Below are 17,244 nucleotides of genomic sequence, written 5' to 3' on the forward strand. Positions count from 1 at the left end.
ACACAACACCGATACTTCATCTTCTCGCCTCCACCAAGCCTCCCCTCTTCCTCTCTCACCCCTCTTTTGTTTTTCTCTCTATTTTTCTCTCTCTCACTCTGTTTGTCAGGAGCTGTCAGTCAGTGTAAATTACTTTTGACTCCAGGTCCAGAAGGAAAGAAGGCGAAAAGGGGGAGGGGATGTTGGTGTTGTTTTACTAGACTAAAAGAAGAAATGGAAAATGGTGCAAAGAGAGAGAAAAGCTGATCACAATGAAGTGTGATACTGATCATCTGAAACTTTCTAACTCTTTAAATCTGCACCACGGGTGCTGTAAATGTGTCTGTCCACCTGTTGTCCTTGGCAGCTTTGCATCTATATTTCAGTCTTTCCCCATCATGCATAATTTCTCCATCCATTTCCTGTTTCTTCTCCATCAGGAGAACTCTTTTTGGTTTGTTTGTTTTGATTTGTGTTTGTGCGTGTGTGTTTCTGTGACATATAATCCCTCATGTTTGTTTTTCCCAGATACGTCTGTTCAGCTCCCCTGGCAGAGAGTGAGTGTGTGAGATGGATGGATGGAGAGAGAGAGAGAGAGAGAGGGTGGAAAATGTCTCTGTAATCAAACTCCTCCTTCTCTCTCTCTCTCTCTCTCTCTTTCTCTGCCAAACGAGCTCATCTCTCCCTCCTGATCCCTCCATCTCCATCAGCTCAACTCCCCAATTACTTTATACCTCTATCATCACTCTTTCTTTCTAGCTTGATGTACTCTTGCTATTTTTCTCTCACTTACTTCTACTCTCTCTCCTCACCTTCATCATCTGAGAAACATGAGACGAACAGACATTTTGGGAAACTTGAGCATTCCTTGGCCCTTTGATCAGCCTGATATTTTATTAAGATCATTAAAATATTTATCTAAGACAGATTTATTCATTATTAAAATAGCAAATTTAGCGTTTTAAAAGCCAGTAAAGCAGCTAGAAATGTGTGTAATTCTTCAATTAGAATGTTTTGGTATTGTGTTTTCATGGTAGAAGATGATGTAGCCTGAATAAAGGGTTTAAAGAGAGACATGAAGCTGTTAGTTTGACAGCTATGATAAACCTTTTGAAACAAAACAAAAAACATGCATTCAGGTGTTTTATCGTTGCTGATGTACACGAAGCTGATAGTTTTTGTTTTCATCAATGTTCAGCAACTCCACGAGGTAGGCTACTAAGCAACTTTCAAAGTTTGAGGTAAAGAAGCAACAGCCAAAAAAACCAGTCCTCAATACATTTTCAGCTATTCTCACCCTGTTTGACTGTAAAATGTTTACCTGTAAAAGTTCATAGTACTTTTAGGGTAGATATAATACTTTAAGGTACTGTAATAAGGTAGCCTACTCCAATGCCGGCATCCGATAGAAGGGGTGAAGGTCTCTGCACGTTACTGTCTTTCCGCGTGGCAAAGTAATTTAATTCCATTTAAGCTTTTATCCGACTCCATTTTATAAAGACCTCGAAGTTAGGTTAGATTGCCAATTGGTTATTGGTCAATTATATATTAGTTCAGCGATACAGTTGGTTGTTCTAACTCTTTACTTATTTTTTACCCGTACCATATTAGGAAACTATGTCGCTCAGAGGTCCTCATGCCTTCTGTTTAACGCGGGTCTCACAATCACAAGCTCGCCTTCGCTCACTAAACAGAGGTAATTGGCTATGTACTACCTGAGATGGTCGCATTCACGCTTACACAATCAAAGACACACCCACATTTAGGTTGGTCAAGCAGCATTTTTGCTGTTCTAAATGGAAATTCACTTCTTGTCTTTGCAAACCAAGTACACTTGAATTAGTGCCAAATATTAGTCGTCACTAATCTGACGCAAAACTTGCGGTAACATACAAATCTGTTTAATATACTTGGGAAAACAATTTCAGTCAATCAAATGTATACAATTTATTATGTATCATGCCTATTTCATAATCAATTCAAAGATAATTAATAAACATCGAATGCTCTGGAATAAAGAGAAAAGATGCGAACCTGACATTAGAAAATACATGATGCTGAGTGTCTTGCCCACACTCCGCATCACAGGCTAATTTGAGCTACAAATCACGCTGAGCCTCTTGTTGCATTTCTTTATATAGACAGAAACTTCTTTCACATGGAAACATTTGCTAACAATGGGAATTTGCATGGAGTTATCACCTTTTGGGAGGAGGATGCCATTTGTCTGGAAGACACACCCTCCTCTGTGTGCAAGTTATCTCTAAACTCTTAAGAACTTTTTTACCTTTTGGTTTACTTCTTTGGGAATAAGACACTTGTACCAGTCGCACTGAGACATTTCAAATTATACCAAACATGTATAATACTGTATGATAATTATTCACATTAAACCATATAGATTTTTTGGGTGAATTTTGGTGATCTCAGCATGAGAGAAAGAAGGAAGCAGCTTCTCAAAGCGCTGTACACATAAACAATTGTTAAAAGCAACAAGAAACACATCAACAGGAAAATGCAAGTTTAAAAAAAGATGTCTTAAGTTGACCTTTAAAAATGGCATATGTCCCTGAGTTCAAGAGGTAGAGAATTCCAAAGGACAGGTGCATAGAAAGAGAACGCCCTGTCACCCATAGACTTTAAGCGAGTTTTAGGAACAACCAACATGCTCGATTGTGAGGAGCGCAACCTGCGATTAGGAGTGTAGGGGTACAACAGTTCTTCTAGATAATTTGGAGCCAGGCCGTGCAAAGATTTGTACGTGAGCAATCATAATCTTGAAATCAACTCGTAACCTGACTGGGAGCCAATGCAAAGATTCCAAAACAGGAGTGATATGGTTGCATATTCTGGATCCAGTTAAGATCCTGGCGGCAGAATTTTGTACATGTTGAAGCTTGTGTAGTGTAGATTTAGAAACTCCAAACTAAAAGGGCGTTACAATAGTCTATCCAAGAGACGACGAAGGAATTGATCAGCTTTTTGGCTACAGGAAAAGTTAACATCCGCCGCAATCTAGCAATGTTTCTAAGATGGAAGAAAGATGTTTTAACAGTCAAATGAAAGATTAGCATCAAAAATAACTCCAAGGTTCCTCATTTTACTCTGGATACCCAAGACAGAGCCATCAAGAGTCAAAGACGAAGAACCAGCTTTGGAAGTTTGGTGACGGGAACCAATGAGCATAACTTCAGTTTGTATTGAATGGGGGAAGAGGGGAAGAGATGTAAATTAGGATGATCCTAACTTCACAAGAGAGAGTTTAAATGTTAATTACCTTTGTTTTCTCAGAGAGTTGCCCTCTCTTACAGTTGTTCCAGTCTTACAGTTCTACTCTTTTAGATAAGGTACAGATTTGTCCTTTTAAAGGTTCTGACCTAGTGACAAGCTGTTGTACCCCTAAAGGTAAAATTTTCTGAGATTGTAGACTGAATTTTTGCCCTTTGAAGGAGAAGGAAGCTCACGGTTGTGAGGTATTTTACTCTTGAATGTTTCCAGGGCAGCATCACATGGCTGAAGCTCTGTCCTAAAAGTCAACTTTGAACTAACCCCTTTTTACTAAGTTATTTTTATAATTAAAAATGTACTTTATTTACTTTTTTAATGAGCACAAGCAGGCTCTATTACTCATTTTGCATGTAAAGAGGGTGTTTACATCTACCTATTTATCTATCTATCTATCTATCTATCTATCTATCTATCTGTGTGTGTGTGTGCGTCAGTGATGCGCGGGTCAATGTATAAACAACCCGGACCCGACCGACGTTTTCAACTAACCCGCCCGCAACTCGGACCGAAAAAAAAAAGAAAGAAAATATTGTAGCCTACCCGACCCGCTTCCTGACCCGCATTTTTTAAAAGTAGGCTAGTAAATGCATAGCAAGAAATACACATGACAAAGCCAGCACTTTGGTCATTATCTTTCATTATTTCGGCAACTTTGCTCTTTCTGTTTGTGTATTTGCGGAGCTTCCACTCCCCAGTCTTCACCTTTTCTCTTGCCGCCTCCATCTCTACCTGCAGACTGAGCTCGTGCGTCATCTTCGCGCCAGTTATTCAGCCAATAAAGTGTAGGCCTATGTATTTCATAGAAAATTGCATGTGAGCGGAGTGGAGCGGGAGCAAGCGGGCGGATCTTGGACAGAACGCAGAGCGGCATTTTTAAAAGGATGGAGCGTCGCCCTATTTCCCGCTCCGCGCACACCAAGATTCTGAAGCATGCTCAGTCAAGCCTGACTCAGTCTACTGTTGATGACTGCAAGATGGATTCTATTTTCAGTCAAAACTCGGCTCAATAATGGAGTTCAAAAAGTAGGCTACTTCAAAAAGGAAAATAAGAAGTCATACAGGTGTAAAACTAACTATTATGTGGTAGAAGAAAACGACATCGTTTCAGTCAGTAGGCCTAAAGATTAATTTTGGAATCTAAAAAGACACATCTCTCGAAAACATGCAGTGTGATATGTGAACACGCTGGGAAGAAAGCAAAAGGTTAGCAAATTGAATACGGTAACTTAAAGTGTAGCCTAAATTAAATACAGCGTAAAATGCAAACAATTGATACAAGCCCATTTAAATTTTAATCCTGCGCGCTGCGCACAAGTTCAGTTATAAGAATGTTGTCCTAATAGTTAATTTAGCCTAGGCCTACTTTTAAAACGTTTATGTATATTTATTTTATATTTTTGTTTATATAAATTTTATTTATATTATTAGGCCCATTTATTCGTTTTATTTTACAGCAGTTTGTGTGTACAATGGATATAAGCGCATTTAAATTTTAATCGTGCGCGTTGCACAAAAGTTAACTTATCAAAATTCTGGCCTAATAGTAAATTTACTTTTAAAATTTTTATGTAGGCTATATTTTTGTTTATATAATTGTTATTCATATTATTAGGCCCATTCATTCGTTTAATTTTACAGGACTTGGTGTAGGCTATATTCCTTCTTACATAGGCCTAATTTGTCATTTGAAATAAAACATTTCTATTTGAAAAATGTTGTTGTTGCTCATTAGTTCTTTAGGAGGTAAGGCTGTGGTCTAAGCTACAGTGATATAGGCTACATGTAGATTTTTTTTCCCCTTTTTGGAGCGAGCGGGGGGCGATTTGAGTGGAGCGCGGATCAAACTGCGTTGAGCGCTGATCGAGCGATAATGAGCGGAGCGGCCTGATGTAGCTTTGAGCGGGGGAGCGGAGGGGTGGACAGTTCCGTGAGCGATGAGCGAAGATTCTCACCGCTCCACTCCGCTTATGCTCTCTATACCAGGGCCGGCCCGCGGCATAGGCGGTATAGGCAAATGCTAGGGGCGCCACTCATCCATAGGGGCGCCAGAATGAGTGAACGAGTGATTTTTTATTTTATTTATTTTTTTACATTTTTTTTTTTTATATATATATAATACCATTTTAAAACCATTAATTCGAAATACTACAAAAAAAAAAAAAAAAAAAAAGTCCGGCTCACCAATCGTCCCCCGCCCATCGAGTGCTTGAAGTGCGTCAGAAACAGAGCGCGCGCGCGATCAGTTGTTGGTAATTTGTTGTGTAGCGTGCGCGACTCCGCATCCAATGTAGACAGCACTGCTTTTGTTAACACACAGCTCGTAGAAATGGGCCTGGCAGCTCGCGCCAGTTCTAGACGCGGTGAAAGTTTCCTGATTGTGACGGAAGGCCGAATTTACATGACACATTATAAATGAGCATAGTCTGCGATAGATACAGTGTCAAAAAGAAGAGAAGAGGATAAAAGGGGATAAAGACAGAGGTAAAGTGATGTAGTGAATGAACAATTTATGGCATAGGAGTAAGATACTATAATTTCATGGCAGTTATTTTTACCTTAAACTTAATGTTAGCAGTTGTTCTGAGTTCTCCAGAGTCCCCAGACTGTGTGGTTTTGTAACAATCATGTCAGTTTTAAGACGCATTTTTTATTATCACTTTTTTATTAATGTTTTACTCTACAGTTGTGCAGTTGTGGGGATACAGTACAGGCCAAAAGTTTGGAAACATTACTATTTTTAATGTTTTTGAAAAAAGTTTCTTCTGCTCATCAAGCCTGCATTTATTTGATAAAAAATACAGAAAAAATAATAAATATTGTGATATATTATTACAATTTAAAATAATTGGTTTTCAATTTATTATACTTTAAATTATCATTTATTTCTGTGATGCAAAGCTGAATTTTCAGCATCATTACTCCAGTCTTCAGTGTCACATGTGACATCCAGTCTATCACATGATCCTTTAGAAATCATTCTAATATTCTGATTTATTATGAGTGTTGGAAACAGTTCTGCTGCCTAATATATTTGATGAATAAAAGGTTAAAAAGAACTGCATTTATTTAAAATAAAATAAAAATATTTTCTAATTATATAAATCATCTTTACGATCACTTTTTATCAATTTAACACATCCTTGCTGAATAAAAGTATTGATTTATTTCAACAAAAAAAACAAAAAAAAAGACCCCAAATTACTGACCAGTAGTGTATATTGTTGTTACAAAAGATTTCTATTTTTAAAACATTTAAAAAAACTATTTTACTATTTATTTATCAAAGTATCCTAAAAAAGTATCACAGGTTATGAAAAAATATTAAGCAGCAGAACTGTTTCCAACTTTGATAATAAATCAGAATATTAGAATGATTTCTAAAGGATCATGTGATAGACCGGATGTCACATGTGACACTGAAGACTGGAGTAATGATGCTGAAAATTCAGCTTTGCATCACAGAAATAAATTATAATTTAAAGTATAATAAATTGAAAACCAATTATTTTAAATTGTAATAATATATCACAATATAAAAAAAATTTCTGTATTTTTGATCAAATAAATGCAGGCTTGATGAGCAGAAGAAATTTCTTTCAAAAACATTAAAAATAGTAATGTTTCCAAACGTTTGGCCTGTACATTTTATGGCATAGTAATGATATTTATTTACAGGTTTATTCAAAATAGCAAAGTTCACATTAAATCTTTATTGTAAATCGTGCTATAAAAGATAATGGGGACTTGACTTGAATGCTATGTAATGCTCTTGGTATTTGTGTTTAGGCTGTAATGTGTGTGTGTGTGTGTGTGTGTGTGTGTGTGTGTGTGTGTGTGTGTGTGTGTGTGTATATAGGCCTATATATATATATGCTAAATCATGAACACAATGACGGGGTGAAATGGGCTGTGATGCATGGGGCGCCAGGTAAAATCTTGCCTAGGGCAGCAAATTGGTCAGGGCCGGCCCTGCTCTATACTACTATATAAATTACAAAGGTTTAATTGGCATCTTTATTTCAAACGACCCGACCGACCGCGACCCGAATATCATTAAAAATATTTTTGGATGACTCGTAACTGCGGGTAACCGCGGGTGACCGCAGGCACCCGCTCATTTCGGATCAACCCGCGCATCACTGGTGTGCGTGCGTGCGTGCGTGCGCGTGCGTGCATGCGTGCGTGCGTGTGTTTGGTTGGTGAGATTTTTTTTTTTACAATGTTTTTGGGAAAATATAACATCTCATGCTGCATTTATTTGAAATACTGTAAAAACAGTAATATTGTAAAATATTATTTCAAATAATAATGTTTTCTGTTTAGAAGAAGTTATTTATTCATGTGATGGCAAAGCTGATTAATTTCTCCAGTCTTCAGTGTCACATGATCCTTCAGAAATCATTCTAAGGATGATTTGTCCAAGAAACATTTCTTATTATCATCATTGTTGAAAACATTTCAGCTGCTTAATATTTCAATGGAAACATTGATCAATTTCAGGACTCTTTGATGAATAGAACTGATTTATCTGAAGTAGAAATCTTTTGTGACAGTATAATTTACTGTCACTTTTGAGCAATTTAATGCATCCTTGCTAAATAAAATTATTGATTTAGAAAAGTATTTTTAAAAAGTTTTAATTAACAATGAATTAATTAATCTTACTGACCCCAAACCTTTGGATGGTATATGATTCAACTCACTGGGGGAAAAAAGAAAAGAAAAAGAAAAACAGAAAAAGCCACAGGAGGTTCTCCTCATCCTTGAGATCTGCTCACACTCACGGATGAAATTACAGCACACGTTTCAGACGTCACCGAGGTGGAAGAGATAGAGAAGAAGGGGAAAAGGAGAACTTAACTCATGGAGAGAGAGATTTCCATGTCAGCAGGAAGTAACAAACCCTTTATGATATTCCTACCTCCTAGCTGGAATAGCAGCAACCAATGAGACAGTGACCTAGAAACAAGAAGACAAGAAGAAAAACATCTTACGGCGCTGTAGCTTGGTCATAAAGACGGCAATGCTCTTGAATTACAAGATATAATAATTTTGTACTGCCTACAAACAAATACACAGACAAAAACACATTTATTTGATCACATTTACGTACGAAGACGCCACATTTCCCATGTAGCACTGTAATATTTGTCAAAATATCTGCAAAGAAAATATATTTTGCAGCCTCGTTAAACTAGGTTGAATATACGGACTGTCTGTCGGGATCTGAGAGAGACCTATTTCCTGTCTTTGGTTTCCAAAACAAGGTTTACTTCTTGCTGCGGTTGTCACTGGTTTACAAAGAGAGATCGACTCATTCGCATTTCATACAGGCGAGTAAATGGCAGTAAATGTCAGATAGAGGCCATTTACTTGTGAAGCAAAGCATCTTGGGAAAAGATGCAGAAAATGGCTGTCAGAGGCTGTTTAAGTCTGTCTTATTCTGAAATTATGAGCTCTATTTTTGTGCCTAGATTACCTGGAGAACAGGGAGACAGCAGGAAAGAGAGAAAGGAGGAGAACATGTGGAGGGCGACTGATTAAGTCATATTTACACGCTTAAAAAAAACTGAATAATTTTGTAGCACCTTCTTTCTGCAGTAATTTGGGTGTCAACAGCTGCTGCAGACATAATGATGCACATCTGGAACGCAGCTGCACAGAGTAAATGCCCTCCAATGATGCAAATGAACAAGGAAGCTGAACTATATGCATTATTTGACATAATTTTTTTATTTATTTTTTTAAAGCACTGAAAATAAATGGATATCATATTACAGCAATCTTTTCCTGTGAAGCTGCTCTGAAACAATGCACATTGTGAATAGCACTGTAAGCCCGACTCGATCGGCCCAATGGAGGCATCCGGTCAGCAGGTGAAGGTTTTTGCGTGTTACTATCTCTCCTCGTGACAAAGTAATTTGATTAAATGAAATAAAAAATGTAATATGCATTACCTCTTTATTTTAATCTGACTCCATAAATGAAAAGGTTTTAATGATATCTGTGCATCATTAAATGTGAGCGAATGTCTGACTATTCTTTACTGACTAACTCTTTACTGAAAATAATGTCAGAGTCTGTTAGAATAAAATCAAATGCTTACAATTAATTATGTCAAGTAAATGTATCATGCCAATTTCATAATCAGTTCAAAGATAATAGATACAAAACATAAAATGCTCTGGAATAAAGAGAGAAGATGCGAACCCTACATTAGGAAATACATGATGCTGAGAGTCTCGGTCACTCTCAGCATCACGGGTCAATTCGAGCTACAAATCGCGCTGAGTCTCTTGTTGCATTTCATTATAAAGACAGAAGCTTCTTTTCACATGGAAACATTTGCTAACAAAGACAATTTGCATTCGGAGTTAACACCTTTCGAGAGCAGGAGGCCATTTGCCTGGAAGATTCATCTCTAAACTCTTAAACACCTTATTACCTTATGGTTGACTTCTTTGGGAATGAGAAATTTGTACCAGTCGCACTGAGACATTTCAAATGATGTGTAATACTGTATGATAATTATTCACATTAAACCATATAGATTTGTGGGTGAATTTCAGGTGATCTCAGCATGATAGAAAGAGGGAACGGGGGAATGGGGGTCAAGGGAAAAAGATGTAGATTAGGATTGCTTAGGTGAGACTTGCGTCTCGAATGATGGTGCTAGTTTCACAAGAGAGAGTTCAAATGTTATATGTAGTTGTATGTACACAATTTCCCACGAAAACCATTCCACTCAGTCTAAAATATAAACACTTACAACAGACTCATTATTTCAATTGAGTTAATTTTAGAAAAAAAATATGTTACAGTGTACCTTTAATTCCATGCTTAAATTGTAAATTAGGGTCCATTACTACCACAACCAAACTGTTGCTTGTCGAATACTAATATAAATTTGATTTTGGTTTGTGGCATTGTAAAAAAAAAACTCACCCTTTTAAGTGTAACTACTAAGACTTCACAATAATGTATCATCTGTTATCATTTAGTTAATGCATTGGCTAACATGAACTAACAATGAGCAATTATTTTTTCAGGATTTTATAAATCACTCTTATTGTAGTTAATAAAAAATAAAATTGTTCATTGTTTGTTACTTCATAGTGCATCATCTAACATTACATACTAACATTAATCATTAGCATTTTGATTTTAAAATATATTAGTAAATGGTAACATTAACATTAACTGAGATTAATAAATGCTGTAGAAGTATTGTTCATTGTCAGTTCATGTTAAGTTATGCAGTTAATGTTAACAACTGAGACCTTATTGTAAAGTGTTACTGTGCAATTGTTGAAAAATAATAATACCATCATTTTTGCAGTGAGAAAGAAACAGCTATTAAATCATACTATGACTGCACAGAAATTGAAAACAGAACCTGAAATGCAATCAGCTATTTGTCTTTAAAATGAATTGCGAAGTTAACACAAGTTGACACAACAAGAGTGCTATGAAGCAGGCATACATCACTTTACATTCATGAAGGTGCTCATCCCACATGATTCCGACCGGCGTGCGAGGCCGTCGGTTTGCTCAACAGCATTGAGCATCTGCCTTTGCTCTTGCTCCCCATTAATCAAGGCAATCAATTGATCAATTAAGTACATCACCATAGATACCAGAGGCCCCAGGGGCCAGAACAACCTTGCTTGATCCCCCTTTGTGATGTTCAACCATAGAGTAACAAAATCTCTAAACAAACTATAGAAATCATTGAACCCACTTTGTGGCTAAATCAATCGCAGAGCTCTTAAACATCTGTCATTGTGACAGCAGTAATATAACTGTGAGGATCATGGATATGTTTGCTGCTGTCAATTTTTCTGGGACAGTGCGTCAGCTATTGTGATTCACACTGTTTACAAAAATTAGTTTGAGAATGTAAATGTCAGTTTAAAAATGCAAAAACAAACTAAAATATATACTATAGCAGAATATGTATGCCAGAGAGATTAAACATTTAAGAGACTAATAAAATTTGTTGTTGACAAATTACAGAATTGCTCGATAAAGATGATTGTTAAGTAATGGTTTAGTTCCCATTACATTCTGTATTTTTGTCATATAATTATCACTCTATATTGTTTATATTTCCTCCTGTAAAAAAAAAAAAAAAAAAGCTAAAATACAAAGTTCTGTCATGAAACTCTAGATGGTGCAGGCTGCTCAACTCAATCTGCTTGCAATCACATCATTCTCTATAGGGCACAGTTGATTGGTTCCAGCTGTATCAGTAGCCAATGAGATCACTGCTCGACCTTCAAATACTTGTCAGCATTTGCTGTAGCAGTTGCAGTGCACTTTCAGAAACTCTTCACCTTCCCCATTTCCACCTGTATAGATCTGTCACGGGTAATTCATGGACACTATGTACAGCAGCATGTCTTACATGCTCACAACAGTGTGTCTGTGAATGCATTGGCAGTAGCAAGTCCTGTACTTGCTCTGCCGCAGCAGCAGCATGTCAGATCTATTCCGCCAATACCAAACAAATCAACATTGTCATATCCATTTCCATGGATAACACTCCGAGAGTTGTCCTGACAGTTCCACCATGTCGCCCACACAGTGTTATTGTAGCATTATTTACATAATAATTTATTAATAATTAATAATTTATTAATAATTTGAATGAGCTTTAGTAAAATACAATATATATATATATATATATATATATATATATATATATATATATAATTTATTTATTTATATATATAATTTTTTTATTTTTTTATTTTTACTAAAGCTCATTCAAATTATTAATAAATTATGATGTCAATAATGCTACATACTACATTGTTTTTAAATATTCATATATTTTTTTTATTTCAGTTTCAGTTATTTAATAGCCTACTTCAACCGAGGTAACGTTAGCATTTATAATTGTCGTTTAATTTCCTTAAGTTAAAATTTTCCATGTAATAGGCTATTTTATATTACTTTATTTCAATTACTGAAAACGATCGTTTTTTTTGTAATTGTACATAATCTAAAAATTATTCACAGAATCACTGTTAAAAAGGGCATATTCATAGAGTCATTATTTCGCGAATCACTATTTGGAGTTTTGCACTGACTTCATAACTGCTGCTTGCGGTAAACACCGGCGCGCGCTGTGAAGACCTAAGGTCCCCTTACCGGGTATTATCTAAAGATAACACATATTTATTTATGCACAGAAACTTAAGTCACAGTAACTGTAATCAATGTCGACTAAATGTAATATTATTGTCGAATTTTTATTTATTTTTGTAACTATTTTAGCTATTGTAGCCTACGAGGCTACTCGATGTTAGTTTCCTTAGCCATCTAACTGAACCTTCACTTTTGTCCAGCGACAGGTTAATATCCGGAGCGATTAGCGTGCGACGCTTCTGTCGGACAGAATCCACATGATCCGCCGTCAGAGCGCCATGAGTTACTAGCTGCATTGGTTTGTGAAGAGGAAAAAGTGCTGCCCAGAAGGTTATAAAACAGCTCCAAGACTCAGTTTATTGCCAGCACTTCTCTCTAGCCCTGCACAGGTCCTCAGAGTCGCAGTAGATGTTCAGCACCACAGCTGTCAAGGTGAACAACGACGTCATCTAGGTATGCTTAGCATTAGTGAGGCTTCAACTTATGCATAAATCTCTGGAATGTGGCAGATGGCCCATATAGGCCATAAGGTCTTTCCTTCACTGTGAGCGAGAAGTGACCTTGCCAGTATCCCAGTGTGAGATCCAGAGTAGAAATGAACCTTGATTTGGAATATGGTAGCTGTCAAAATGTTGGTGCTTTCTAGTAGACCAGTCAAGCCGGACCAGTCTTACAGGAAGCCAATTCCTTTACAATCCCAATGTCATTTTTTGCACCTGACATTGCCATGCTTATTGTTGGCATACTATGGACATTAACTATTGATAAAAAACATCTATTTGATGCGTCATTGTGTACTTTGAATATTTATGTACTATGTATGTTCAGTAGATTAGTTGACATAGACTTGGTACTCCTGAAACATTTGTGCCTTTTTGCACTATGGAAGAAACATTTATTAAAATACACTTATGAAGAAATAAAGAATAGCATATTGTATAAAATGCAAGCGAGTATACATTTTTCTTTTTTTATTCGAATTTTTTCGGTGACACTTTATTTTGATGGTCCCTTTTAAAATATTCTGTTGACTATAAGTAACTTTGCAACTACATGTCAACTAACTCTCATTAGAGTATTAGTAGACTGTCTGTTAACTCTTTATTGTGTTGGTCCCCCAACAGACATTCTACTGACTATAAGTAACTTTGCAAGTACATGTCAACTTATTCTAACCCTAACCCTACCAGTCTACTGATACTCTACTAACACTCTAATGAGAGTTTGTAGACATGTAGCTGCAACGTTACTTATAGTCAACAACAGAATGTGTCAAAGGGACCATCAAAATAAAATGAAACCAAATTATGTTTTATAGTTGACTGCATACCAAGGTGGGATTGGAGAATATGTTTGAATAAAGTGCATTTCTATTATCTTACATTATTATATTTTTTCTTCTCACTAATAGTACTGTACTGTTATTATTTATTTATTTGGTGAGACTTTACAATAAGGTTTCATTCGCTAACATTAGTTAATGTATTAACTACATGAACTAACAATGAGCATTACATGTGTTACAGTATTTATTCGTCTTTTGTTAATGTTAGTTAATACAAATACAGTCATTCATTGTTTGTTAGTTCCTAGTGCATTAACTAATGTTAACAAATACAACTTTTGATTTTAATGATGTAGTAATCAATGTTGAAATTAAAATGAACTAAGATTAATAAATACTTTAGAGGTATTGTTCATTCTTAGTTCATCTTAACGTAGTTAGCTAATGTTAACTAATGAAAACTTATTTTTTTCAAATCAAATTTATATTATTTTATTTTGAATTATTTATTTTCTTACTTATTTTAATCAAATGTATTTTATTTTATTAACTTTACATTTTTTACATTATTTAGCACTCCCTTGCTGCCCCCAAGGGTCCCTGGTCCCCAGTTTTAAAACCCCTGCACCAGGCGATGACCTCAGTGTGTATAAAGGAAGTCTTCCACATTATCCTGCTATCCCTTCCTGTACCTGTTGTTATTTCGTGACATGCTTCTGGCAAAAAGTATGTTGGTGACACATACAAAACCTCATTCTACATTACTGCAGCAAGAAAAATATAACAGATAAAGTACATGAATATTAAACCTAGAGGGTTTTTTTAGTGCATACTAAATGTGCATACTAAGTGTGGGTGATCTGGTGCTTGTCTAGGTGGTGCTTCAGAGCAGAAAAGTCCTTCTTTCTCTGTTAACAAGCAGAAGGAGGTTGGGCGATGCTGTTCGTTTGCTTCCTGTTACAACTGGAGAGACATGTTAGTGTCACCGGAGTCATCACTCACCTTATTGGGATGCCAACCTCCTTTTGTATCATCCACTGATAATTGAAGCTGAGTTCTGTGTGTTCTCTATCGTGATGCACCATTCACAGCATTTTTTTTTTTTTGTGTGTAATTACCAAAGATGATACTGAATTTACATACAGTTATAATCGAAAGTATTCAACCCCCATTGCAAATCAGGCAACATTTACAGACTTTCAGGTGTTAGCAATGAACAAATCAAACAAAAGTAATTGAAATAGCTCAACACAACAAATGTCTCAAGTTGTTTCCTGTGGTGAGATCTGGTATTTACCTCATTGCCTGATTAACCCCTATATAGTCTTTTGCTGTCAGGTCAGGTTTACTATACTGGATAATTTGTTATACCAGTTAAATCTAAGGTATGTCCCTTAACACCATATACAACAATCATTGACTCAAAAGATATTTCATGCTTACCCTCCAGTAAAAGCTTCCTGGATCTTTTTTGTCCTGGTCAAGTGAAGATGTACAAGTGCCTACTCTATTGCTATTGAACTTTCTTTGTACAGCTGAAATATGCCGAAAAAATACTTGTCTTTATAAAATAAAAGTTTATTTAAACAAAAGAGAAATATACTTGGCTACATAATAATCAAAAAAATTGTTAGCAAATAATCAAAAGGTTTCAGATTATGATTCTTCAGCTAATCCATTCCCGGGGCAGTCCCGGAAAATGGATGTACAAAGAGTAACTTACTTCTAAGCAGTTCACGCAAGCAATCTGATAAAAAATAACCTGTTCTAGTCTTGAGCTTCTCAGGTTATAAAATAGTAGCAGGCAAAAATAAGAATCTAGAGAGAATTCACTCTCTCTAGAGATGAACATAAAAAAAATTAACACACTTGAACATTCTTTTTCTGAGGTATATATACCCTAAACCACATACATATTTCCTGTTTTAGGCCACTTTGGGTTTTTCCAGAGAAACTGAGGAAAACACAGTCTTGTGACTTTTATGCTTAGCTTGCACCATGCCATCCTGCATAGTTGCAGATAAGTCCTCTTGTGTCACTTATCTTTTTATGGTGTGTCCTTCCATTGTGCTTCTTGTGTGTGCGTATATCTGAATGTATTTGGAGGTACATTTAACTCCTTATTAAAATATTCCACTACATTCCCCAAATTTAACTGAAAATGTAACTTTGAATGACTTCTGCAATCTCAAAATTATTCAACCACCTGATTAGAATCCCTCATGACAGCACAAACATCCAAAACATGTATTGTCTCAAGCACAACTAATCAATGCAACTAATCAAGGGCTTCATTAGTTGCACCAGGTGTGCTTGAGCTAGAACACATGAAATATCTGAACTGACTCTGCCTACAGTTAAGCATGGTGGTGGTTCGGTGATGCTCTGGGGCTGCTTTGCATCATCTGGCACTGGAAACCTGCAGCGTGTGGAAGGCAAGATGGATTCATTGAAGTATCAGGAAGTCCTAGGAGAAAACTTAATGCAGTCAGTGAGGAAGCTGAACCTCGGACGACATTGGACCTTCCAACAAGACAATGATCCCAAGCATACCTCAAATTCCACCAAGGCTTGGTTGCAGAAGAAGTCCTGGAAGATTCTACAGTGGCTATCAGAGTCACCTAGCTTGAACTCCATAGAAAATCTCTGGTGGGATTTGAAGAAGACGGTTTGGATATTTACCACGGTATGGGCACGCAAACCCAGGAATATTACTGAACTGGAGGCCATTGCTCATGAGGAATAGGCTAAGATTCCTCAGAAACACTGCCAGAAGCTGGTGTCTGGTTATACATCTCGTTTGCAGCAGGTCATAACAGCAAAAGGGTGTTTTACTAAGTAGGCTACTAAATGCTTGCCATGAAGGGGTTGAGTAATTTTGAGACTGCAGAAGTCATTTAAAGTTGCATTTTCTGTTGAATTTGTAGAAACCACTTGAAACAATTGTTGTGTTGAGCTATTTTAATTACTTTTGTTTGATTTGTTAATTGCAAACAGCTGAAAGTCTGTACATTTTGCCAAATTTTGCAATAGGGGTTGAATAATTTAGATTACAACTGTATATAGCTCACCATTTATACATAAATACAATCTATGATTATTTTTATGATGATAAAATATTTCTTATACTTACACTTTATATTTTATTTATATTATACTTAGACCTTAAATAACATATAAAGGCAAACAGGCATAATACAAGAAATGATAACATCAGTATGACGAAGAGAGCAAATTTTAAGGCTTTGTTGCTTGAATTGTCCCACTGACACAGAAAATCCAAGGAAAAAAGCAACGACAGAGGACAGAGGAGAAAGGGAAAGAGGGAAAGAAAGATAGGAACCCAAGGTGCCTCTTTTGTTTAATTAGCTGAGCCAAATTAATTAGTAACAGAAGCTTGAATTAATTATGGTTGAAAAGCGGCAAAGAGACTGACAGTCATGGTAACGTCCCCAAAGATTTACTGTTTCAGCTTCTGTTATTGTGCAATTAGACAGTCTCTCTCTTTCTCTCCTGCTCATTATAATATAAATAACATT

The 17,244-nt window shown here is 36.2% G+C and overlaps 1 protein-coding gene across 2 annotated transcripts in view; it reads right to left on the minus strand.

Moving 5' to 3' along the window:
- The window catches only part of LOC309493155 (protein shisa-9), a gene marked incomplete at its 3' end in the record, with an annotated part of 102,909 nt that extends 87,230 nt beyond the window's left edge, over positions 1-15,679 (minus strand). The window contains exons 1-3 of one of the 2 annotated variants that reach the window (XM_082162264.1): positions 15,429-15,679; positions 15,149-15,240; positions 8,189-8,226 (exon numbers count right to left, since the gene is read on the minus strand). Of the gene's footprint in view, positions 1-8,188; positions 8,227-15,148 lie in introns of both variants that reach the window. The other variant, XM_082162267.1, reaches the window with a different exon arrangement.
- Positions 15,680-17,244: the final 1,565 nt, after the last annotated feature.

Source organism: Leuciscus leuciscus (assembly GCF_965113295.1).
Source record: "Leuciscus leuciscus genome assembly, chromosome: 1".
Lineage (NCBI taxonomy): Eukaryota > Metazoa > Chordata > Actinopteri > Cypriniformes > Leuciscidae > Leuciscus > Leuciscus leuciscus.